This window comes from Ceratotherium simum, chromosome 8, assembly GCF_057802395.1.
Source record: "Ceratotherium simum simum isolate JZ-2026a chromosome 8, ASM5780239v1, whole genome shotgun sequence".
Lineage (NCBI taxonomy): Eukaryota > Metazoa > Chordata > Mammalia > Perissodactyla > Rhinocerotidae > Ceratotherium > Ceratotherium simum.
Window position 1 is genome coordinate 77,573,302 of NC_141907.1, and position 27,317 is coordinate 77,600,618.

The 27,317-nt window shown below is 38.7% G+C and overlaps 1 long non-coding RNA gene across 1 annotated transcript in view; it reads right to left on the reverse strand.

The window, feature by feature from the left end:
* Positions 1 to 288: 288 nt before the first annotated feature.
* LOC147916511 (uncharacterized) overlaps positions 289 to 27,317 on the reverse strand; it is a 51,696-nt gene continuing 24,667 nt past the window's right edge. The window contains exons 2-4 of the long non-coding RNA XR_015553017.1: positions 8,552 to 8,738; positions 6,601 to 6,689; positions 289 to 1,878 (exon numbers count right to left, since the gene is read on the reverse strand). This is a non-coding gene — a long non-coding RNA (uncharacterized LOC147916511). The remainder of the gene's footprint in view (positions 1,879 to 6,600; positions 6,690 to 8,551; positions 8,739 to 27,317) is intronic.

Below are 27,317 nucleotides of genomic sequence, written 5' to 3' on the forward strand. Positions count from 1 at the left end.
TCTTTCCCTGTGCTTGTGTCTACATATTAGGTAGGTCAGCTACATCACCTGCTCTTGGATAGGTGACCTTATATAAGTGATGCCTCATGAGGCCCAGCAGTGTGCTTCCCTCAGTTCTCAATGCTCCAGGGGTGACCGCTATGTGGGCTACATGTGTCCTTCTGTTGGGGCTTGTTTGCTCTCCCTGTAGGCACCCAGGGAGGCTGAGTTATGCTCCTGGCCAGCTGTTGTAATGCTCAGCTGCTTGTAGTTGTTGTGGGCCCTTCAGTCTCTTTATCAGGTGTGGGGAGCCCCAGCACAGTTGGCTGCAAGTTCTAATACCACATTTGTGTTGCAGTATTTCTTTTAAGTGAGGAGGCCCCCAGCGTGGCAGGTTGTTAGGCTTAGGGCCTTACAATTGCTGTAAACCTCCAGCCTTCAGGCCTCTTGTCAGCTCTCTGAGGATTGCAGCTGGGTGGGGCTGCCCTCAGGCACAGGAGCACCCAATTATTTCAGGCTTTGGAAGGTGGGGCAAACCTCCTATGTGGGTCTTTGAGAAGCACAAGTCTTCTGCAGCTGACAAGCCCTGCCGCCCACAGGTCCACACACACAGTCAACACAGTCCTGCCCCGTGTGAGTGCCCCGACCTCCTGAAGCAGACCCAGTCTCTCCACGGCGGGAGCCCCACACTCTCCACCCACTCCTTGTGCACGCCCTGCCCCACTGATGGTGGCTCAGTTGCCAGGCTGGAGAGAATCCAGTCACCAATCTATTCAGGCCCACAAGTTGCCTGAGGGTTTGTTGTTGGGTGGGGCCAGTCTCTAGGGTGGGCTGCCTGCCCTGGCTGAGCTGGATTAAATCGGTGCTCTAGCGGGTGGGGCAGACCATGGGCTAGCAGGCCCCAGGGAGAACTCCAATGGCATCTGTGTCAGCATGCCCACACCAGGCCGCAACAATGGCCGCCACCAATGTCCCAGTCTCTGGAGAGGTCTCACCTCTCACCAAGATGCACTCAGGCCCTATCAGGTGAGTCTTTCACCACAGCACTGTGCACCTTTCTTTCTGGTGATTTTAGGATGTTTTCTGAGATGGGTGAGTTTGTGCACGGGCCCTTTAAGAGCCGGTTTTAGTTTCTTTGTGAACCGGGTTTTCTGGGGGTGTTCCCCAATGTTTTAGTAGCAGGCAAAGTCAGATATTATGCCACTCGCCTCGATTGTGCTGGGTCCACAAAATGCCCACAGCGGGGGCGCTCCCCGTCTCAGGGCCCCGCTCCTCCAGGGAGGGCTGTGTACCTGTGGGCTGCTCCCGGCTGGCCATGAAGCTGGCGGCTTGTGAAGGTGGCGTTTTCCTCTCCAGAAGGGAGTTTCTGCCTCTTCTACCTCAGTTAGGATTGTCCGTTGTTGCAGGAGTTCCTTTTATCCAGTTTTCAGTTCTGTCTCAGGGGTAATTTTTCCATGAGTAGTTGTAAATTGGCTGTGTCCGCGGGAGGAGGTAAGTTCAGAGTCTGCTTACTCCGCCATCTTGACTTCCTTCTCTCAACAATATTGACTTTTTAATTAGATTAGCACTAACTTTTTAACCTTGAAACTCACAAAGTTTTCTACCCTGGATTAATATTTTACGTTTGTGCTTTTGGGAATTTTCAAATAATCATCTTTTATCTCATTTATTTCTCACACAGCCTTGTAAGGCAGACAGAGCCAATATTATTTTCTCCCTTTACCAGTGAGCAGTGGAGTCTCTCAGCACTCAGAAGACAAAATCCAGCTCTCTGACTCCCAGACTGGGAGCTTTTCCCCAAGTGTTGTCTCTTGTAAATCTCACGAACCCACTACCATCTATCCAGAAAGTTCATGCATAGTACAAGTTTGAAACAATTCTCAGGTCACTTGGGAAAACCTGGAAGAGAAAAAAGGAGAATAAAGTATTCTTCCAGATCAAGGAGGAAATTCAGTACTGAAGAATCTTTGAAACACAGAACCATTTGTATCCTTGCCATAAAATGGTATCCAGACTAATTCTTGCTAAAAACCCACAGAGGAGAAATAGTTGCAGATTCATGGAGGACTGAGGCATTCTTTGGCTATTCACTTAGTGCAGAAGGTTAAAAGGAAGATCTACCCAGTAACAAAGATGTACCTAAACATGGAATATATAAGTGCTTACTAGAGTTTTCTTGCAGATATTTGAATATGTATATTAAACCAGGTATATGAATTGTACTTTCTACCATCAAAGATTTGTTATAAATTTGCTTATTTTCAATTCCAATTTCAATTTCAATTTCAGAATGAGGAGGTAAGATTTTTCTGCCAAACAATTATATTTAAGTAATAATTCTGTATTTCTTTGACCTTACTTTCTATATTGACCCTATAAGAAATTGCTTCAAGTTTATCATTCTGTTTAAATCTGGGTAACAGTGTGTCTATTAAGGTAAAGATTATATCAAGTGCCAGTTGAGGGAAAAATTCGTAATTTAGGGCAGCCTCTCATGTCTAAGGATGAGAACTGCAGGTCACAATTGGCCAGATCCTCTTTGTTTTCCGTTGAGTCACTTGAAGGCCCACTGAATTATGCAAATGTGATATGACCTGCACCCTCTGTCTTCCAAGAAGTTGTAACCACACTATTTCTTTGTTTGTTTACTTAGTGTTTTAGCAAATGATACCTCAGTAGGGCTGGTTACTGGGGAAAGGTAGATGAATTTGTGTGAGGAGGCTTCAGCTTCCTGGGAGGAAAAAAATGGAAGTTCCAACTCCTACTGTCCCTACTTGTCAAAACTCAGAGTTGAGGAGTCTTGTTGGTATGGGGTAGACCACAGTGCACAGAGTAAGGCTCCGATGTAGGGCAGATGAAAGAATCAAGTAAAGTAAAACTACCCTGAGAAAAGCAGGAGTCTAGGCCAAAAACTAGAGCTAGGCAAAATGGCCAAAGATTTTGTCAAGGAAGGCTATCATCAGAACAGATTCTGGATAATACTGGAAGCTCCCCTGGACGTCGTCAGTCTGCCCTGGTTTCTGGGCAGTGGAGAGCAACAGCTGAGTGTGGCATGTGAGGTGGGGAGAGCTGTCATGCTAGAGCTCAAAGAGACTACCATAGCCTGAGTGCTATCTGAGTCAGCAAGGACCAGCCAATGGCAGTGGACCAGCATCTGTTCAAACCCCTCTTTACCAATGACCACTCCAAGGCAGGGAGAAGGAGAAGCAAGCATAGGCTTATCAACTCCAGTTTTTTCTCTTCACAGCATTTGGAAGAAGACTGACCCCTGATTGACTGAGAAAGGCCTTGGAATACTTGGACAATTCAGGAGCTGAGGGAGTTTTAAGAGCAACTCTTGAATCAGCCCACACAGACCAATTAGTTACTAACATTTACAAATAAGAATTTTCACAAAAAATTCTCTTGGGGAAAAAAAGTCCCCTTGGAAAAAACGTCTGAGGATCTCGCAACCCTGGGCTCACACTCTGGTTGTAAATTCTAAATAAGCTGAATACCAGCTGCCCTCTTCGATGTGGTGTGCACGCTCTAGGTCACCACACCCTCATCGCATTCCTGACTTTGAGCCAGAGTGCCACTTGCCATTGTCACCACGCACTGTGCTTTTTGTCATCACACATGCCCTGTTTCTTGTACTCACTCCACTTATTTACGATACCTGTCTGGCCCTGGAGCTCGTGAGCTCTGTCCCAGACGCTGTCCTTTGGATGGTATTCATAATCTGGATTCTAGTTTATTTCTAGAATATTTACTAGTATACTATTACTAGACTATTTACTAGAATATATACTAATATATTTCTAGTTCTCATCAGCAGAATGTCCTCCTGAATAAAGCTCACTTGGCTTTTTCTTTACTCATCTACTCTAGTCTCTTTCACAATTGTTGTAACTAGTTAACTAACAAGTGAGTGGTCTGGTGATTTTGAATGGTCCCCCAACAATTCTGCAGAACTATAAAGCTGAACAACACAAAGTAATTATTGGAGAAGCCTGGGCTGTAGGAGAAAGCTGTAAGTCTTCTCCCCAATTAAACACAGCCTCTTATTTCCTTTTCTTGGCTGTTCTCTGAAAGTGAGGGAGGACCCAAGAAACACTAATAACAGTAGTTGAAAATTTAACTTTTAACATATTATTCTGACGAAAAGTAAAAATTTCCTCTTGTTTAAGAGGTTGTGACTTCAGATTGGAGGAGACTATGGAGACACGAAAACCAAAAGGTATGTGGGATCCTGGATAGCTTCTGGAACAGAGAAAGGATATTGGTGGGAAAACTGAGGAAATTTGAATAAGGCTTTTCAGTTGGTTAACACTGTTGTACTGATGTTACTTTCCTGGTTTGGATCATTGTACTATGGTTATGTAAGATGTTCACATTAGGAGAAGTTGGAAAAAGGTTATATAGGACCTCTCTGTATTATTTTTGCAGTTTTGTCTAAAATTATTTCAAAATACAATATTTTAAAAATTTAAAAGAGATTATGTCTTTTTCTTTTGATGCATCTATTTAAAAATATATCTATGGTCTAGAGAAGAGTGAATATGTCAAATACTAATCCCTAAACAGTACTGCAATAGTGAGGAAAAGACACCTGTACGTTTGTGTCGAAAGCCTTCTGTGACTGCATATACTACCATTCCCAGGGCATGCACTGTGCTAGCAGTTGTTAGACTGCTCATGACCTGACTGCTTGGATTTCCTGTAGCCCTATAGCTTTCCCATGTGTTGGATGGTTGTATTACTCCATTTCAGTTTCCTATTATTGACTGTTTGCCTGGACCAGGTCCAGGGATGGCCAACAGCTCTGGAGCACTGTGCATTGTGTGTTCCACTGTAACTCCTGCAGTGGGACAGTTCCCCAAGCACCTCTCACCCTAAGAGGTGGCTCTAGCTGAGTCTGGCTGCTTTCATATACAGGACTCTCTGAGGGCTACTACTTTCTCCCTGGGATTCTCAACACCGTAGTTAGTCAAATCTCTTTGCTACCAACCTTGGTATTTGCTACACTTATGTCGTCAGTCACTCAAATATTTATTGAGCCCCTATTATGTGCAATGCACTGTGGTAAGCAATGACAATAGAAAAAGAAAACATGATTGACATTGATCCTATCCTTATGGAGCACATACACAGCTTGGTGTGTGTGCTTGTAAGTAAATAGTTGATTCTGTTTTCTTTCTTTCTTCCTTCCTTCCTTCCTTATTTTGTTCATTTCAGATCTTGAAGGATAACTTCTCTCTGGTTCCTAAAAATATTTTTAAAAATTTATTTCAGGGCCGGCCCAGCAGCATAGTGGTTAAGTTCACATGCTCCTGTTCGGCGGCCCAGGGTTCTCAGGTTCAGATCCTGGGTGCGAACCTATGCACCACTTATCAAGCCATGCTGTGACGGGTGTCCCACGTATAAAGTAGAGGAAGATGGGCACAGATGTTAGCCCAGGGCCAATCTTCCTCAGCAAAAAGAGGAGGATTGGTAACAGATGTTACCTCAGGGCTAATCTTCCTCACCAAAAAAAAAAAAAAATTATTTCAAATCACCAATTTATTGCATAAAAGAATCCTGATTGTATGTGATTAGCTGAGCTCTGCTATATTAGCATCTATAACTTTTGTTTTTGAAAAATATTGCATTGCCAGCAAGTGTAATTGTACACTTTTTGCCATCTCAAGCAAAGGTTTGTATACGTGTGCATATGGATATGAACATGCAAAGACTTCGGGGCCTTGGGTCTTGCTCTTTTCAACAGCCTGCTTCCATGGCAACAGAACCTATTAGAAGCAACCTTGTCACCACGACTTTAGGTCCAAATAATTTCTCAGGAAAGATAAAAAGGTATGAGGCAACTCTATCTTGCTCCATTTTTTACATAAAGTAATTTCTCAGAAATATGATCAGCATTTGAGACAACAAGTGATTAAAAATTAAAAGGCCCCGAGAGAGAAAAACTCTATTCATAGCAGGGATTTTGAAAGCTTAATGAAAGGTGGAAGAAAACATGATAGGACTGCAGTCTTTAACATTTCTTGCACAGCGAACAATTGATCCAAAGTTTAAAATATGAAGATTTAGATCATCATTGGGAGACTAAAATGTTCATTCTTAAGAGTTTGTACCTTGAGGCCCACGAAGAGCAAAAAAAGAAGTTTATCTATTAAAGTTGAAGAAATCCTATATATATATATAGTGCCATTTATTACTTGGGCCAGAAAATCAAATATGAATGCAAATACTTCATTATGTTCTTTGAACTTTGGTTGTCAGAGCACTTTCTCCAATACCATTGTCCTAACTTACTGACAGCAGACAAAGGCAGAGAGGCCCTTGTCGGACACAGAATTGTCAGCCAGCATTTTTATTCTTGGTTCACCGGTTTTCCACATCTCTGGGCTCTAAGACAGCCTATGTCAATTTTGTTGAACTCAGTCGATCATAGAGTGTTCTCGTAAGGCTAAGGCTATGAATTAAGTCCTGTGTATATTAAGTTTTATGGTCACAGACAGAACCAAAAGTGCTCCATTAATCACAAGAAAAACGGGGTCAGGCAGCAAAATGAAAAACTTCAGCTTCAAACCAGTTTATTGAAGCCATCATAATGATTACATACAACCAAGTGCATACTACCTGTTTGCATATAGTTTTATTAGGGGATGTCTCTCAGGTGTGATTGCTTGGCCACTGTACCGCCTTCAGAGGTAAAGAAAGAGTAATTTCTGTAAAGAACAATAGAGACAGTCTGGTCACTGGATATTCAAATGTTTTTATTTACTTATAATTTAAATAGATAGAACATAAATATATAAGCAATCAACATCTAATATTGTCTGATGTCCACAGCAATATACATACACATATGCAAATTTGTATATTGCGTTTCTTATTTTGAAAGATTTGTATTTATTTTACAGAGACTTTAGGATTCTGTATTACTATTATGTGAATTTCAAAATACATGCACAGATTTTAAAGAGTTAAAGTAAAACTTTAATAGACAAATATTTTATTCAACATTTATTGTGTACTGGGCACAAGACCTGAGGAAAATGCAAAGACAGAAGAGAAAGCTAATTTCATCTCTTATTGCCTGTTTGGGGAGTTGTCCTTGTAACACAAAGATAAAAAGGTGAATAAGGGATGATGAATAGGGAAGTGCTGAGTATAGACTGAATTGGTAAATGACTTAGGATTTAAAATTAGGATTTAAGTTTACAATATTAGAATCAAAGTTATGGTGCTTTTAAATTCTGCCCCAGCAGCCTAGCCCATGGTAAAGTGCCTTTAGCAGCAAAAAAGTTATTTACACTCTTGTAAGTGATTTGCCAATGAATATCTTCCCCCACCAGAATGTAAGCTCCAGGAGCACAGAGGTTGTGTCTACACATAGCTTAGCATTATAACTGGCAGACAGGAAACATTCCATAACTAATTGTGGACTGGCTGAGGAGAGCAAGCCAAGTGCAAGAACTACCTTTTTGTATAAGTTTTAAAAATTTTAAATATAGAATTTTTTAAAATTTCATTTTGAAATATTAGACTTACGAAAAAGTTGCAAAAATAGTACAAAGAATTCCCATATACCTTTCACCTGTACTCCGTAAATGTTATCTAATATAACCACAGCACTATAAGCAAAATCAAAGAAGTAATATTAGAAATTAACATTAGGTAATACTATTATCTAATTTATACACCTCATTCAATTTTTGACAATTTACCCACTAATGTCCTTTTTCTAATTCAAGATCTAATTTACCATCACCTGATACATTCATTTGTTGTGTCACTTTACTCTCCTGTAACCTGGAACAGTTCCTCAGTCTTTTACTTCTTTCATGAGTTTAAGACTTTTAAGAATGCTAGCCAGTTATTCTTAGAATGATGCTCAAATGGGGTTTGTCTGATGTTTCCTCATGGTTAAATTCAGGCTATTCACTGTTAATAAAAATACCACAGTAGTAATGTCATGTCCTTCTCAGTGCATCGTATCAGGAGGCACATGATATCAATTTGTCCCATCATGGGTGATATTAACTTTGATCATTTGCTGAAGGTAGAGAACAGATACTTTTAAATCTTATCCTAGCAGCATTGGAGAGTCCTACCTAGGTCTACAGGCATACTCTATTAATTTTTCCAATCCTTCAACAAACCTTCAAAGTTCTGTGTTTGGTGTCAAGGAATACAAGAATAAATAAAGATATGATGCTTGCCACATGGTGATAGACTCCTAAATGTTTACAACAGGCAGTGAAAAATGCAATGGCGAATATCTACAGATGATATAGGAGTAAAGAAGCAATTATCTGTTCCTTGATAGGGAAAATAATCAAAGAACACATCACAAAAAGTGTTGACAATTTAAGTTGGGCCTTGAAGGACAAATAAACTTTTCCCTGGTGGAGGACGGAATAGGAATCCGTGGACCTTGACAAGCAAGAACAAAGCTAGGTAAGTGTGAAAATATTTATATAATCAAGAAATAACAAGAGGTTCAATTTAGCAAGTACATGTACCAAAAATGAGGTAGAGTGAAGCTAGGAGGTCTTTTATGCCGTAATTATAAGTTTTAGCTTACCACATAGATGTTAGACGGATTCTTGGAAGGGTTTTCATGACAGAAGAATAAAATGCCTTGGTTTTAAGAAAGACAACAATGGTGGCAATGGAGAAAATAGACTACAATGGAGACAATTGGGCACTGAAGAATTTTTGAAACGTGGATCAATCGCAATAGCCCAGGTAGAAGACAATGAGGTCCTGACCTGAAAAAGAGACACCCTGAAATTAAAGGTAAATCATAGACAAACAAATTCTCAAGGAGGGATTGCTGCTCAATTTAGAATCATCTCAGTCCCTGAAATTGGATTAGTTGATTAAATTGGTGCCAACAACTGACATAGTCAGATGGAAGTTGAAAATGTAGGAAAGAATAAAAAGCAACAAAAATGCACCTGAGTTGCTGTTAGCTGTTAGTGAGAACCATTCAAAGATAGGCTTCCTGTAGATAAAGCTCAATTTTTCACCACTGACGTAGTGATAGCAAGTGACTCAGTGCATCAACTATATTATGTATATAGATGAGCAAATGTAGTCCTTCATTGTAACTGGTTGGAAGGAGTCATATAACTGGACCTAATACTCAGAAGCACCTATCACTCCTAACAGTCACTTCTATTGAATAAGCTATTGACAACTGAAATAGTTCATTTAAGGTAGTTTTAGTTATTATTTGTTAATAAATAAAGAACCTCCATGCCAAATTACGTATTCATTTTCTGATAGTTAATGGATGCATATTCATTTTGGTTTTTCAAAAAATGAATTAGTGGCAAAAGAAAGCAATCTATTCTGTTTTATCATGTTCTCGTACTGCCTGTATTATTTTCATTCAAATAATGGAAAAAGATAATATTATTTGTAAATGAGAGAGTGAAAAGATTGTCCTAGTACCCTTAAGAAGTAAAGTACCATGTTGTGAGGGAGCCAGAGGGCCAAAAACTGTGGGCAGCCCCAAGGAAACCAAAGCAGCCCCAGCCAACAGACGTAGGACAATGGGGATTGTCCTACAAGCACAAGAACACAGAGTTCTGTCAACAACCTGAGGGAGCTTGGAAGAGGATCTCACTTAGTTGAGCCACTGATAAGACTGCAGCTCTGATCCATACCTGGATACCAGCTTGGTGAGACCCTGGAGCAGAGGAGCCAACTGTGCTGTCCCCGGACTCCTAAACCATGGAAACTGTGAACTAATAGAGATGTGGTGTTTTAAGCTGTCCGTTTTTCGTAATTTGTTATGCAGGATAGAAAACTGATACCTGGAAGCGCGACGCTGCTGTAACAAATCCCTAAAGCAGCAGAGCAGCTTTGGGACGGAGCAGTGGATGGAGGCTGGAGGGATTTTGAGGAGCATGATAGAGAAAGCCTAAATCCCCGTGAACAGGCTGTTAATGGAAATATGGACTGCCAGGACACACCGCAGAGGGCTCAGAGGAGGTGGTTAACCACGTTCTTGGAAACTGGAGAAAGGGGAATCTGTGTTATGTAGTGGTTGGATATTTAGCGATATTGCAGTTACATGGAAAGCAGGCCTCATAAGTGGTAACTTGGTTATATAGCTAGGGAGACTTTCAAACAAAGCATTGAAGGTGCTAGCTGGTTTATTCTTACTGCTTATAGTAAAACGCGAGAGGAAAGAGAGAGATTGAAGGAAGAAGTGTAAACAAAAATCACCAGGTCTGGGTGATTTGGGAAATTTTCAGCCATTCCAGCTGGCAAAAGATGCTAAAATTAAAAGATTCACTGTCAGGAAAGCATGCTCTAGAAAAAAGCTGAAGTTCTGACTCCACAACCTCCCACTAAAATCTCAGATCAAAAAATCAGAGTATTCAATCATGCAAAAGGCTGTAAAGGTGTCCTATACACATCTCTCCATCTGACCATAGGGTCTCTAGTAAGCCTAAGGGTATTGTCCCTTAGCTGTAACACAGGAGGTAGAGAAAAGATTATCTGAAAAAGATCTGTAGGTGTGACTTTTGTTTAATGGAAAGAACCCCTTTGAGATCCAAAGAAGACCCACAAAGTTCCTAAGGAAATTATTTCAGCAGAAACACATCCTGCTTGGATTGAAAGGGACAGAGAGTACAAGATAAAAAGAGGCTGTTGAATTCCCAAAATTCTACTGCCACAAAGTAAGGTGAGAAAACTACTCAGCTGCGAACGTGTGCTACCTTTCATGAAAAATTAGAATTATTTAAAGGGCAGAGCCAATAAACCAGAGGATGGAGCCAAGATCCATATAGGTCTTGAAACCCGAGGCCTTCACACATGATGAAGGAACTTTCACTGGAGTTTGGCCAGCTGGATCTCAGGACTGCTTTGGACCAGTGACTTCTTTTTACCTCCATTTCCCCTCTTTTTTAACTAGAATGTCTTTACCTGTTATCCTATGCCCATCCCATCATTGTATGTTTGGAGTTTTGGAGGCAGATAACTTACTTGTCTCTTTAGTTTCAGATCCCACAGATGGAGAGGAATTATGCCCCAAGAGCTGCACTTAATAGATTACATTTAGGAACCTCATCCACACCTGCACCTGATATAGATGGACTTTGAGCTGATGCCACAATGGGATTGGACACTTGGGAACCTTAGAAGGGAATGAATGTATTTTAAATGTGAGAGGGACATGAATTATTGGGGGCCAAAGAGCCAATTGTAGCAGACAGATCCAAGGGACCCCACATTGACACCCTACAAATCATCTCATTTTGAGTGTGAGTGGGACTTGTGGCTGGCTTCCAGCCAATAGGATATGACAAAGGTGATGGAAAAAAAGAGAGAAATCACTTTCAGATTTCTTCCCTGTGCTTAATAAAGCAAGTTTAAGGGGAAAAAAAAGATAACTTCTGAAAGCTTTCCTATTCATTTGATGCTTGTTTTGCCTTCATTTAAACACTCTAATTTTCTCTCACCAAATTGTAGAGCCCACGTTATTTTCTTCTACTCTCATCTTCACTTTCAACGGTAGCCCAAAACTCTAATAGGAAAAAGGTTGTGTAATCTTTTATTGACATATATATCTGGACCTAAGAAAATTCCACATGTGTGAAGGTATCTATAGCTCAATTCGGTAAAGAGGGCCCTATAGTCATTGCTCTGCACACAGTAACGCCAAGCCAGGGAGCATCAAACCCCGGTAGGACATTCTAACCTGATTCCATCTCGTCTCTTCCTTTTTTCCTAAGCTAATAGAAAACTGGTTCAAATATCTTCATATTTTTAACTGAACCTTTGTTCAGCTATATCTTTCATCTTATTGTTTAGTTTCTTTGTTTTCAAATTTAGTCCATCAATGTTGCATCTTTTTTTCCTGACTCCTCATAAGCATCAAGGGCCAGGCCCTGGGCAGACTTGAACTCATCAACAATCTGAAAAAGAGAAAAACTGACCTTCTTCAGAAGAGGGATATCTAGGGGACACAAAGGACTCAAATATCTGTACAAAGAAAATATCTGGATTAAATACACAATAAAATTAATTATAGCAAGGGGAACTAATTTGCTTCGATGTATTCCGAAAATTCCATTCTAAATCTTTTTTCATTGGAATAAGATGTCATAGAAAGCAAGCTCTGATTGGCCCAAGTTTTGTGTTTCTTTCTCTCGTGCCATTTTTCACCTGAACCGTCCTTTTATCTTTTGCCTTCCTCTTAGAGAAGTTTCATCCATTCTCCATCATCCCTCATTCCAAGATTTCTTTGCAAAATGCAGATAATAGCAACTTTATACACCTAATTTACACAACTTTCCTTCCAGAATCCGAATCTGTTCCTGCTTTTAAAAAAGCCCTGAATTCCTCATGTGAAATAAAATGTCATCCCAAGATACAAGATTCTGGAACTCTCACAAAAGGTTAGTAATCTTAAGCAGACCTGATTTCTACCACTATTTTGGGAGCAAACCAAAAAGCTAAAGTAAAAAATAATAATAATTATTAGTATTAAGCACCTTTGTGGGTAAGATCTTTCTTTATGGAATTTGCATATTTGGAGCATTCATAGTGAACATCATATTTAGGTAATAATTGACAATGAAAACAAATCTATCAAAATAAGGTATAAAATACCAATAGCAACCCCAGATATTTTGATATTCTGTTACTGTTATTTCAGATATCTCAAAATAGCATTTATACCTGTCACTACTCTGAAATAATGATAGTTATTAGATCTACCAGTAGATCATATTATTCAGTGTGTTAATAAGGAAGCACATAAAATACTACAACAAATATTTTGATAATTGTATTTCAATGTAACAATTTTCCTTTGTAATATTGTGTATTTTTCTTCATGCATAAACATATTTTTATGCGTTATTCAGAGAATAGATACATAGGCTTCCCTTGACTGCCAAAGAAGGAGCTATGGTCTGAAGGTTTGTGTCCCCCCGAAATTTATATGTTCAAATCCTAATACCCAGTGTGATAGCATTAAGAGGTGGGACCTTTGGGAGGTGATTAGGTTATGAGGGCAGAACCCTCATGAATGGGATTAGTGCTTTTATAAAGAGACCCCAGAGAAATCCCTTGCCCTTTCCACAATGTGAGGATACAACAGAAGTCTGCAACCCAGAAGAGAGTCCTCACTCAACTATACTGGCACCCTGACCTTTAACTTCCAGTCTCCAGAACTTGGAGAATTAAATTTCTGTTGTTTATAAACTACCCAGGCTGTGGTACTTTGCTATAGCAGCCCAAACAAAGTAAAACAAAAGGGGTCCATGGGACACACAAAATACATTAAGACACTGTAAAAAAATCAGGTATGAAATAAAAAGAAGAGGAAAAAAATGTTATTTTTCTAATCAGCTGATAAATTTATAACAATATAAGGTTCTTCAGATTTTCTGTTTTATCTTGCATCAGTTTTGGTAAGTTGTGTCATTCAAAGAATTTATCCATTCCATCTAAGTTGCTAATATATCAGTATAAGTTGTCCATATATTCTCTTATTATCCTTTTAAGGTCTATGAGATCTGTAGTGATATTCGCTCTTTATTCCTGATATTCATATAATTTACATTCTTAATTTCTTGATCCCTCTAGCTAGGAGCTTATCAATTTTGTTGATTTTTTAGAACAACTAACTGTTAACTTTGTTAAATTTCTCAATTGTCTTTCTACTTTCCATTGACATTATACCTTTATTCTTTTCTTATACAAGCATTTTAAAGCGATAAATTTCCCTCTAAGCACTGCTTTAGCTGCATTGCTCAAATTTTTATAATTTTATGTTATCATTATTAGTTTAAAATACTTTCTAAATTCACCAGTGAGTTCTTTTTTCACCCATGGTTATTTAGAAGTATGTTATTTACTTTCCAATTTTTGGGAGATTTTCTAAATATCTGATATTTTCACAAATATAGAAGACTGGCTTGGCAATTTTCTTCCAGTATCTTAAAGATGTTGTTCCACTGTTTTCTGGCTACCATTGTTTCTGATGATAAGTCATTTGTATTCTTGTTTCTCTGTATGTAATGAGCCCTTTTTCTCTGGTAAGATTTTCTCTTTACCTTTATTTTTTAACAGTTTGATTATGATGTGCCTAGGTGTGGTTTTCTCTGCATTGTTTCTGCAATGAGACTCTTAAATCTATAAATTAAGATCTTTTGAGCCATTATTTGTCGTATAATTTTCCACTCCAATTAACCATATGTTAAACTTTCTGCTATCGTTCCACAGATCTTGAGGCTCTGTTCATTTTTTTAAAATCCTGATTCTTTCTATTCCTCAGATTGAATAATTTCTATTCATCTATCTTCAGGTTAACTGATGATTTCTTTGTCATCTCCAATTTTCTGTTAAACTTTCAGTATTTTTTTATTTCAGACATTTCATATTTCAGTCCTATAACTTCCTAATGGTGTTTTTTTCATAGTTTCTGTTTCTTGGCTGAGATTTTCTATGTGTTAGCTCATCATGGTCATATTTTCCTTTATGTCCTTGAACATAGTTATAATAGTTGCTTTAAAATCCTTATCTGATAATTCCAACATCTGAGTCATCTAAGAGTCAATCTTTATCAATTACTTTTTCTCTTGAGTAAGGGTTATATTTTTCTGTTTATGTGCCTAGTAATTTAAAATGGTATTCTGTGAGTTATATATTGTAAATATATATTGTATCTTGTGAGTGATATATTGTAAAGACTCTGGATTCTCCTATATTCTTCCAAAGAGTATTGTGGTTTTTGTTATTGTTTTTGTTGTTGCTATTTCCGCAGGTAGTTAATTTGGCTGAATTCAAACTCCAAACTCTGTATCCCTGTGGAGTGAAGCAGATGAAAGTGTGTTCAATTATTTTAGCCTTAGCTACTCCATACATGTGCAATTCAGGGGCCAGCCAGAGAGAGTGGCAGATTTTGTACTCAGAATTTGGGGTATCCTCTGTTAATTTTTCTCCTTTCCCTTGTTTTCTGCCTGTATTAGTTTCCTAGAGCTTCCATAACAAAGTATCACAAACTGGGTGGCTTAAAATGGGAAATTTATTCCCTTATAGTTTTGGAGGCTAGAAGTCCAAAATCAAGGTATTGGCAAGGTTAGTTTCTTCTGGAGGCTCTGAGGGAGGATACACCTCTCCATACCTCTCTCATAGGTTCTGGTGGTTGCCAGCAATAGTTGGCACTGCTTGGTTCACAGTTGCATATTCCCATCTCTGCCTCCATCTTCTCATGGCCATTTTTCTTCCATGTGTGTCTATGTCAAAAATTCCGTCTTCGTAAAAGGACACCATCATTGGATTAGGACCCATCTAATTCAATATAACCTTATCTTAATTACATCTGTGAATATTCTATCTGCAAATGAGATCACATTCACAGATTCTGGGTGGACATGAATTTCGAGGGGACACTATCCATCCCAGTATATTCTCTCACTTCCCAGTTGCTGTGACAGCCTCAAACTCTGTCCTCTAAATCTTCAGGTCATTAAGACTGAAGATTTCTATCCAAGTTTTAGATGCTCCTTACATCACTGAGTGGCCCTGCCCTCAGGCAAAAAGCCACAAAAAATAAACTCATAAAAGCTGTTCCCTTCTTCCAAAAATCAAGTCCCCTCCAGATTTTGCCTGCTTTTATTTACCCTCCAGTGCCTCTAGTAATTATCTTTTTAAGTCTTCTTTTCCATAGTTTATAGTTACTCTCAATGGGAAAGTTGGTCTAATAGGAACTACTCCATCACAACTAGAGTGGAATCACCTGTTTTTCTAACCAGTTTAATAGAAAAAAAGTTATTAAGAATTAAAATGTTGCTGTATGTTCAATAATGTATATAAATTGTGATATTTTTTAAACCATTATTTGACCTCTAATATGTTAAGTATTTCTACTCCATCACTTTGAAGCTGTTTTTCCCCATCAGACGGCAGGCATGGTGTCTGATGAATAAAATATTAATAATAGTAACACGTTTAGGGCCGGCCCCGTGGCTTAGCGGTTAAGTGCTCGTGCTCCGCTGCTGGCGGCTCGGGTTCGGATCCCTGGCGCTCACCGAAGCACCGCTTCTCCAGCCATGCTGAGGCCGCGTCCCACATACAGCAACTAGAAGGATGTGCAGCTATGACATACAACTATCTACTGGGGCTTTGGGGAGAAAATAAATAAATAAATAAAAATTATAAAAAAAAAAATAGTAACATGTTTATTACTTAATGTTTCAATTACTCTTCTAAGTGTGTTACATGTATTATCTCAGTAACCCTTCACATCAACATACAACTTAAGCAGTAGTTTTACAGAGGAGTAATTCTCACTTTTCAAATGAGTAAACTGAGGCTCAGGGAGGTTAAGCAATTTGAACAAGTTACAGAGTAGTAGATGATGGAATGTAAGAGCCCATGCATATAACCATTATGCTCTACTGCCTCCTAAAAACACAAATCTTTGCCTCTTGCACTAGCTTGTATCATTATCAACCACAGAAAAATTACTATTTATAAGGCTGCGTTTGTCTAATTTTGCCTAATTTTTAATGTGTTGTGTGAAGTAAATAGTAAATAAGTAGAAGTAGTAAACATTGTAACTATAGGATTTTATTAAATAGAATAGCTTAATTTCAGAATCAAAACATTTCATAATTTGTGATTTTTCCCAGTATGTATGATTAACATATCAGAAATTCTTTAAGTATTAAAGTGAGCTCCAGAATTCTCAAACTTGTGCATTCTCCTTTTTAATTTCTAATCTGCAAGGCAGGAAGGACAGGAAAATTAGATTCAATCTGATTAATGCACACTCTGCAAATAGTTAGATTATATTTTATGTTATAGCCTTACTTTTATCATTGAGAAAAATCCCTTTGCCTCTCTCTCTCTCCCTGTTGCTTTCTCTCTGTCTCAGCTGTTTGCTCTTATCATAAACATGACAAGCTGTAAGACATGAACAAGTGTGTACTTAGGCAAAATAGTTATTTCCTTAACTTGACTTACAAAGGCACCCTAGAGATTAATACTGTTACTGATTTTACAGGTCTCTTGTGCATGTGAGTTTCCATGAGATTCTATTCAACTGGGGTAACTAAGAAGAAAGAACAATGTTCCTCTATACAAGGTGGGTTTTGCATTGTCCCACACATAGCCTGCTGATGGCCGTGGGATGGCAAAGTCATCTTCATTAGACGGAATTTAATAGTGAATCAAAGTTCTTGTGGAGAATAGACTGATCTAAACTTTAGCCTCCCTTGGGTCCTGCTGAAAGATTAGAGGGAAAGAGTACGGCCTTAGTAAGTTGAATGTATCAGATTGTTTTTCACTAATAGTTCTCTTGTAAAACTCTGAAAACCACCCAGTTTAACCCTTAAAAAAAGGAGAAAGAGAAAGAAGTGGGATGGGGGCGGGAAAAACCTCAGTATACCACGGGCATTGATTTCATGGATTTTTGAGATGTACTGTTATCCCTGTAGCAATTTCCACAGTTTGGAGTATGTACACATGACCAAAATTTGTCCATCAAAAGTAAAACACGTGCCAAATGCCACAATGCTATAACTTTAATAAAGAGTTTATAAATTGCGTCTTAGTTTTGTTATGGGATTGGAGATTCTAAGACTCAATCTAAGGGTGCAGTTCGGCAAAATCTTTTCAAAAATTTTCTGAATCCAGGAAGAGTTAATGGTGGAAGAAAAAGGAGGAGCCACACAGGTAAAATGTATCAACTAGCACCTGTACAGCAGGATCAGACACAGTTAACAAGAAAAAAGGAAGGAGAGACAAATGTGTTAGGTGATCTTTAGTCTAAAGAAATCTCTGTCGGGCAACTGGGCATTTTGCTCCTTGCCTTTTATTCCCAACTTCCTTTCAAAGAATTCGTTAAGTGAAAAGAGAGATGATGACAGCTCAGTATATCAAAGCTCAGTTATCAGTTGGCTTATTTTAGTATCTTCAGTCTTTTGTGGATGCCCTATGATGTGCTGTGTGGTAACACTGGAAAGTCAATCTTATACCTGTGATTGCCACGTAAATGTTAAGAAGTCTGAAAAAACAAAATCACGAAATAGAAATTGTTGCTTTCTCAGGTGTAAAGTGGCACTGATAAGAATTAGTGTATCCAAAAAGATTTGGATAGGTTTCTTTTTCCTGTTTCTTGGGGGGGGGGGGTGTAGGAGGGATTGACTTATTTATCAGTAGGGTGAGAAGGAAGGTCTAAGAGAAAGAAAAAGGCATAATGGAGACTGTTCCATCATCAGCTCTTTTAGTATTGGCCGTGAGCATGTTGTCTCAGTGAAAGACCACAGTAAATAAAAAGCTTCCTACCACTACAGAAAAATGTTTTCTTTTATGTAATATTGTTATTTTTAAAGATTTTATTTATTTATTTTTCCCCCAAAGCCCCAGTACATAGTTGTCTGTCATAGCTGCACATCCTTCTAGTTGCTGTATATGGGACGCGGCCTCAGCATGGCCGGAGGAGCGGTGCCTCGGTGCGCACCCGGGATCCGAACCCGGGCCGCCGGCAGCGGAGCGCACGCACTTAACCGCTAAGCCACGGGGCCGGCCCAATATTGTTATTTTTAAAAATTCACAGAAACTACTAACAATTAAGCCTCACTTTAAAATAAAAGTGCACCTTTTATTTTACCTTTTAGTGAAAGTACATACTTTCACTAAATCTGTTAACAGGAAAACTTTAAAAACTCGTGAAAGATAGTGTACTTACTAGTCAGCAGGAGACACCCTCATTGGGGTTGTGAAGAGACTTGAATGAATGTACTATTTTCAGAGTCACGGGTAAGATTAAAGGAACTAGTAAAAGATGGTGAGCCAGCCAAGGACTAGCAACAGTGGGAACGCATTGCCACCATCAGGCTACTGGGCACGTGGAAGCAGCAGTGTTTCTAGAGCAAGTGAGAGCTCAGCCACGTGAGGGGGACACAGCCGCAGAGCCAAAGCCAGAGTGGACAGGGAAGAAATACGCTGACCTTTTTCTCCTCCTGTCCGCTTATCTCCTGACACGCCTAGGGTGGCCAAACCCCTCCAGAAGCCCGAGGACAAATGAACTTAGTGCTGCTGTCTTCGAGCTTCAGAACCTCCCCTTTCACTGGCCCAGGGCACAGATCAGAACAAAGACAGGAAGAAAACTGACAGTGGGGTTTGCAGATGCATGACCAACCAAGTCATTGAAAGAGAAATCACTTCCTATCCAAAGGGGGAGCAAGAAAGCCAAGAGAGCCTGAATCATAGTCCTCAGTGCATGAGGAGTCGGTTTCCTGTGACTAAGACTTTATTCCTGACTGTAGCCTCAGTAATGATCTCTAAACTGTGATGGATCACAGGTTTAATGCAATTCACTGTTAGGAAAAATGTTTTAGAAAGGAAATGTAAAAAAAAACAAAAAAGATGTGTGAGATTTTCTTTATATATGACTTTATTATAACAATGACAGGTATAATCTGTTTTATTCTAGTTAACCATACTAATTCTCATTTTTATCTTGATATATTTATATGAGGTAGTGTCTTTATTTTGTTATATCTGTAGTATCACATATTTTCTTCAAAATCACTTTCATCTACTCCTTAGAATGTTTTAAAACTGGGCAATGTTGTACGTTGATTTTAGTCTGAAAATCTTCCCTAACAGGGTAAAACACCACAATGAAATTAATGTTTATGTGAAATGCTTCCTCAGGAGATATAAAATACATTATGCATTATAACATTTTAGAGCTAAAAGGGATTTTAAAGATCAAATTTAAAACTTTTATTTTACAAGTGGGGACAAAAGTCTAGAGATAGTTGTAGTTTTCCCATAGCAATACATTGCTGGTTTTTAGCAAAGTTAAGACCAGAACCCAGGTTTCCTGACTCCTCATCTGGTTTTCCCACCTTCCTATGGTACAGTTCCCATTTATACTCCTATTATATAGCAGAACCAATTTTATTTCAAGGAAACAATCATTTCCTTCCTAAAAGTGCACTGAAGAAAAGTACCTATCACCTTAATATTTCTCAACCAAGATTTGAAGACACCGTGTAGAGTAGAAAGGGTGTCCTTGTGGACTTGCCAGAAGCTCCTGGAGCTGCCTGTACTCATTGCCTCTCTGTGGACCTTGGATCTATCACAAGCCAGTTGGCCAACTGTGCATTCAGAGGCTCAAGCTCCCTTGGCCTCAAATTTTCTCCAGCAAACCCAGTTCATATTTTGCAAGACCTATAAATTAAAGAATTTTACCTTGCTGTGCTTTAACTCCATGAAAGAAATTGTCAGGGCTCACAGTTTCCTGGATATAAATCAATTTGTTTGACTTTTGGTGCTGTCTTATCCTTTATCACTCTCCCTCTATTACTTAATCTGATCATTTGCTATTCCTAATTCCTCTCTAACGTCTTCAGTTTTTATCGGTGCTGTCTTGCTTTATTATACTTCCCTGAAGTAAGCAATGACATATAAACAGAGGGCCTAACCTCTCAGGCAGGTGTGTGCTTGCTGTGTGCTTACAGGTAGGTCAGTGAAAGTCCATGCAAATTAGGGCACCTTGCAGACCAGCAGACTCTCATCTGGAGTAGCTGGTGTGTTGTAGAAGAGACTATAAACAACTCGGTTTGAATGATGGCTGTTGATGCTCCTCTATGCTTTATTTCTACAGTTCACCTAATGGGTCATGTTATTGACACCTGAACTCTGCAAAAGTGGTCACGGAAACCTCCTGTGTCTAATGTTCCACTAGATGGGGCGTTGATCTTCTGAAGACAAGAAGATCATCAAGTGTTCTGCCTCCAGTCCTCTCAAAATAAAGATTTGTGAATTTTATCAATAACACAATTATTCAAGGAACATAGGAATATAAGTTAATATAATATAAGTACCAAAAGCTTGGGGGCCTGCCTGGTGGCGTAGTGATTAAGTTCACGTGTTCCACTTCGGTGGCCCAGGGTTCACTGGTTCGGGTCCTGAGCACAGACCTACTCACCACTCATCAAGCCATGCTGAGGCGGCATCCCACATAGAAGAGCTACAACTCCACAACTGGGATACACAACGATGTACTGGGGCTTTGGGGAGAAAAACGAAAAAAAGAGGAAGATTGGCAACAGATGTTAGTGCAGGGCCAATCTTCCTCAAAAATAAATAAATAAAAAAATAAATAAACATTTTAAAACAAAGAACATTCATTTTAAAAAAAAAGCTTAGGAAAGTTTTAGCCTTCTACTATAAGAGATTATAAAAGTAAAATAAATTAATGTATATTAATGCAGGTGGTATTTGACATGTGGTTTTCAAAGAAAAAAATCTCTGCGGTCAGAGTAGTATTACATTTTTAAAAAACACCCATCGTAAAGATTTTAAGGAGTGAAATAGGCATATATCTTTCTAGAGTATCTTAACTTATTGCTTTCTATAAGGTGGGTTGGAAAACCTGCGGTTCACGAATGTCTATCTGCGGACTAGGGCCAGTCCGTGGCAAAGGTTTAACCAGTCTATGTTGAAAAGAGAAAATAATATTAATGACAAAGTAAAGAGTATGCATATGTGTGTGTGAGAGAGAGAGAGACAGACAGACAGACAGACAGACAGAGAAGCATCTGTAAAATGCCAACCTTCCTTTCCTGGGGGAAGATCCTACTTCCCTCTGAGATTTTGCCATTCTTACTCTTGGAGAGTTAAATGTTTATCATAATAAGTGGTAGCTGATTTTTTTAATGTCCTTACTCAACAGAAAGTACTTGGCAAACCCACGTTAGTACTCTCCCCACTTCTTTTTCTTTTTCAATTTCAAATTGTTTACTCATCTGTGAAATGTATGCATCTAGGAAGGTACTTATAAGCCCTATGGTGCAGAAGCGCTGGACAATTGAATGGAGCTGAGCTCCTCTTATTCTGATCTATCACAACTCTTGTTGCCAATTCCCAATGCTGCAGACGCCTAGGAGATGCCAGTCCCTACCAATCTGAAGGTGAATTAGAAATTTTTAATCCTGTAAAAAATACTCATACCTGGTTTTCCTCATTGTTCTCACTCTGATCTCATTACCTTTGTTAACTGTCTCTTTCCTCCTCAACATTCCCTCTCAGCTCTCTTTTCTATCAAATACTGACATTGAAATTTTCCAAATGGTTCCAAATCAGTACACACTGCTTATATTTATATTACCCAACAGAGCAATCCTTAAAAACTTTGAACAATCATCTCCAGACTTCTTGTATTGGAGAATTGAAACCACTGGCAGAGGTTACCAACTCAGGGAAGCAGGTGGTGTGAGATAAGAAAGTGACTTCACTAATTATTAGGGGGAAAAAAAGCACAGAGGCTCCTGTATAAAGAATTATCTCCAATTTTCCTACACCGCGGGGCAAAAATACCTTTGAGTCTGTTTAACATATCTACTAAAATTTATTTATGTGGTATTATTGATGCCCAAAGAGAAGAATAAGTAGCTCTGAGCATGATTTGCCTCAGTCTACCCATCAGTGAGGGACCGTGAGTGTCCGTCTACTGGGGCCTGAACGGAAGAGTGAAAGCTTTGGGTTGGCTTAAATTTCTGGACTGAAAGTTCTTACAAATAAATTTTGTACACCTCTCTGATCCTTGGACAGCCCACACAGGGCCAGGACTAGGGTAAGGCCAGGGAGGATGCACTCACTCTCAGGCCCCTGAAGGGGGCAAGGGCAGGGTTGCCGCTGTCAGACCTGCCCCCTGAAGCTGTACCCTCCAGGTTTGCCTCATCCTAGTCCTGTCCCGAGCCCACACATTGATGGATTTTAGATTTGATAGTAAAACTCTAAACAATAGGAGTACCACACACTTTTTATACCTTCTGTGCATGTTTCACCATATCTTTTCTTATAACTTCTTTTTAGTCTTAATTATTGTCAATATGTAAACAAACCACCTTTTTCAAAATGATTCAAAAGGTGACATTTTCGGAAAATGTGTCCTCCTCAACCCTTCCCTCTCTACCATTGAAAACGGCTCTGCAAACCCTCTTCAGCTGTAACCTCTGTGCAGTTTCCACACTTCCTTGCTTGAACTGAAACACTTCCCCTGGAGTCTATTCTATGCAAGACTGGCCCTGGGCTAACATCCGTGCCCATCTTCCTCTACTTTACATGAGACACCACCACAGCATGGCTTGACAAGCGGTGCGTGTGTCCGCACCCCGGATCCGAACCGTGAACCCCGAAGCAGAGCGTGCGAACTCAACCACCACACCACCGGGCCAGCCCCTCCTCTGCTTTCTTTTTAAGAACAAAATAAAACTATAAACTTATCAAGCAAAGCCCACCAGCTTTCAGACTCATGCCATTTGACCAGTCCGTCTTCTGAGCACGCCTCCTCGTCCCCGAACTTTGATATCTGGCTATGCTCTTCCTGACTCTAATTCTTTGCAATATCACAGGTAAATTCAGTACCTGGGCCTCTCAATTCCTCATCTTCTTCATCATCCATGGCCTTCTCCTTTATCTGCTCTTCTGCACACCCTTCCAAGTTCTGCTCAAATAGCACATTTTCTTGGAAGCCTTCTCAGAATGCAAACTAGATCAGATCTTCCTGTCCTGTACTTCACAGAAGCTCTGCTGCTCATTCAGAGCTCAGTGACAGCTATGAAAGTACATGTTTATCCATGTTGTGTGGGTGTTATTTTCTCTCTACCGTTAGACTCTGAGTTCCATGAGGGCCAGTTAGGTCTGCTTTGCTCATCCCTTTATTCTCAGCACTTACAAGGTACCTGGCACATAGCAGAAATTCAATAGATATTTCTTGTATAACTAAATAGTTAACTGACTAAACAAATGAATGAATAATTGATTTGAATCAACTTGAGTTGATTGAATAGATATATGAACGGATGTTGTAGCCAAGGCTTATGTTTGTCTACATTTGAAACAAATAGTTATCAGCGTAATTAAAACCTCTGAATTTAAAAACTTTGTTATTTTATATCCTATGACAAATTTCATCATTAAAAAAACTATCCTTAGTTTTATCATCTAAATTATTAATGATTAATATTTAATACTATTAATCATAATTAATCATAATTTAATCTATTTTCTTCTTTAGCATTCCTCAATGTTTTTGGTCTCAAGGCCTCTTTACACTCTTAAAAAGTATTGATGATCCCAAAGAGCTTTTGCTTATGTGAGTTATATCTATCCATAGTTACAATATTAGAAATTAAAACTGAGAAATATTTAAAATATTCGTTCATTTAAAAATAACAACAAACCCTTTATATGTTAACATAAATAATTACTTTAATGAAAATGAGTTACATTTTCTAAAAAAAAAAATTAGTGAGAAGAGTAGCACTGTTTTACATATTTACAAATCTCCTAATGGAAAACATCTATTTCAAGAGACTAGCCTGGTGATTACCAGGGCTAGGGGTGGGGAAAATGAGAGATGTTGGTCAAAGAGCACAAACTTCCAGTTGTAAGATGAATGAGTTCTGGGGATCTAATGTACAGCATTGTGATTATAGTTAATAATACTGTATTATATACTCGAAAGTACTTGAAAGTTGCTAAGAGAGTGTATCTTAAGCCCACTCACCACAAAAAAGAAATGGTAGTTATGTGATGTGATGCAGGTGCTAGCTAACGCTATGGTGATAATCATTTTGCAATATACAAATGTATGAAATCAACATGTTGCACACCTTAAAGTTACACAATGTTGTATGTCAATTATATCTTGATAAAGCTAGGAAAAAATAAAGAACATAAAAAATTTAAAAATCACTAATGTTAAAAAAAGGAAAACACGGTCAAGCAAAATGAGGAATAAGTATTGACCATTGAACTCGGCAATGTGATCCTGGGTCCCACTGGTGATTCCTCACTGATTCTCTCTCCTGAGAAATTAAATTTTCAGTTAGCCATATCAAAAATATAGAAGTTGTTATAATCCAACATAATCATATGCCATAATAACCTTACGGGTGGTCTGACCTCACTTTTATTTTACCTCACATAGAAAAACTAAGTTAGAAAAAAAAAGGTCATAAGCCGTGTAATTACCAAACATCAGATGGTGTTACATTTCTTAAAATGTTACTCCTATTCTTGTGCAACTCTCCTAGTGAGGCTATTCCTAAAATCTCAGTTCCTGTTCTCCTATATATAACTAATAGTGCAATCCCTGTCCTTCACTGAGGCATGAAGATAAATGGACTTTTGATTTAAGAGAGATTACACTACACATACATTTGCAGAAGTGCAGGATACCTCTATAAATAATTTTAAGTATCGAATTGATACATTTTTTAAAGTAAGCAAAAATAAGAAAAGTTTTGAACCCACTTTCATTACCATGAATACACTTTCAAGAAAACTTTTTCAATAATTTATTAATAAAATACTTAATTCACCAATAAATTGCAAATAATCTAAAGCTCATCGAGGTTATGAAATAGAAAATATCATTGTATGTTATTACTTTAATTTCTTGATTATTTTATGAAGTCATTTTATAGTCCCTATATATTTACATAGAAGGATGCCCACAATATATTGTTGATGGAAAAAAACACCAGGGGGCCAGCCCGGCAGCGCAGCGGTTAAGTGCACTCGCTCCAGTGTGCGTGCTCCGCTGCAGCGGCCCAGGGTTCGCAGGTTCGGATCCCCGGCGCACACCAACACACCACTAGTCAAGCCATGCTGTGGCGGCGTCCCATATAAAGTAGAGGAAGATGGATGCGGATGTTAGCCCAGGGCCAGTCTTCCTCAGCAAAAAGAGGAGGATTGGCATGGATGTTAGCTCAGGGCTGATCTTCCACACACACACACACACAAAAAAAAACGGGTTATGGAATAGTATGATTAGTATTACCCCATTCGAGATTTTTTTTTAGAAATCTACATATATTTTATGTGTGATTATAAATATATGGGAGAATATATTTCAAATTATTGACGTTATTTATAGTCCTAGTAAGGGATTAGGAGAAGGGATTGTGTTTTATTCACTTCGATATTGTTTGGGATTTGCCACTAAAACATACTATTTTATATTTTTTAAAAATACATTTGATCGTCAGAAATAAAGTTTCTAATTTGCTTTGGCAAAATATTTGTATAGTATATACATGTCTATATAATGTACATAATTTTTATGTATTAGAATATATATTAGTAAATATTCTTGTTTTGGTAAGAAGGTTTTATTTTTATCAAATTAGAATCAGAATTTTAGGACTGCTATTCTCTGGATTTTTCTTTTTATTTATTTTTTTTTTTTTAGGGAAATGAAAAATATCTTTATTATTTTCTTCTAATTATAAAAACACACATTTTGTGTAAAATTTCCAAACAGTACAAAAATAAATATTTTGAAAAGTGTAAGTTTTGTATAATCCAGCCCTGGAGATAACTACTGTTAAGATTTTGGTATGTATCCTTCCACACACCTTTTTCTACATACATAATAAATTTTTATTACCAAAACACATTCATATCTTACAAGAATTTACTCTGCAACTTCCTTTTTGTCTCTTAACATGCTTTTTCTACATAATTACATGTAGATCAAACAGTTGGTTTAACAGCTGCATAGCATTTCACAACATGGATGTATCTGTTTGCTTAACCATTTTCCAAAGACAGGCATTAAGGTTGTTGGCATTTTTTTCACTAATACAAACTTTTTGGTGAATATCAATGAACATATATCTCACAGGTATGACTTTGTATGACATCTGTATGACTATTTCTGTCAGACAAATTCCTCGAAGTGTTATTGTCAAAATGACCTTCTGATTTGGGAAGGTAAGCTGTAATGATCATGGCAACCCACAGTGAAGTAAGACTCTAAATCCAATACACAGACCATAGGACAGAACAAGGATCCAGCCAGGAAATGGAACACTGAGGCTGAACCAGCAAGGTCCTAAGACTCCTGACTTTCCTTATGAAGAAATCCATACAGTCACCTGGGTGGATAGGGGGCAGGTGTGAACTGCCAGTTCTTCTGCTCTCAGGCCAGTCAGATGTCCCCATCTGCATCCAAGTTTGGACAGCCTGACTCTTCTGTATAATTTAGTAAAATGGCACTGGATTTCATGGTGATCCCTCGGATCTGTTCATCTTCTCTGCTGTCCATGTATCTTAACTTGCCTGCTAGGCGGCTGGAGATGATTCCATTACTAGACATAAGACAGTCAGCCAGAGTAGTTTTTCCACTGTCAACATGAGCCAAAACACAGATATTCCTGATGTTGGCAGTATTTTTCTGGAGTTGAATCATCTTATCCAAACTATTGAGCACCATGGTGGCTTATTTCCTGTGACGGCTCCGCCTGGACCCCCGCGCCGGCCACACCACCCTCGTCCGCGGCACTGAG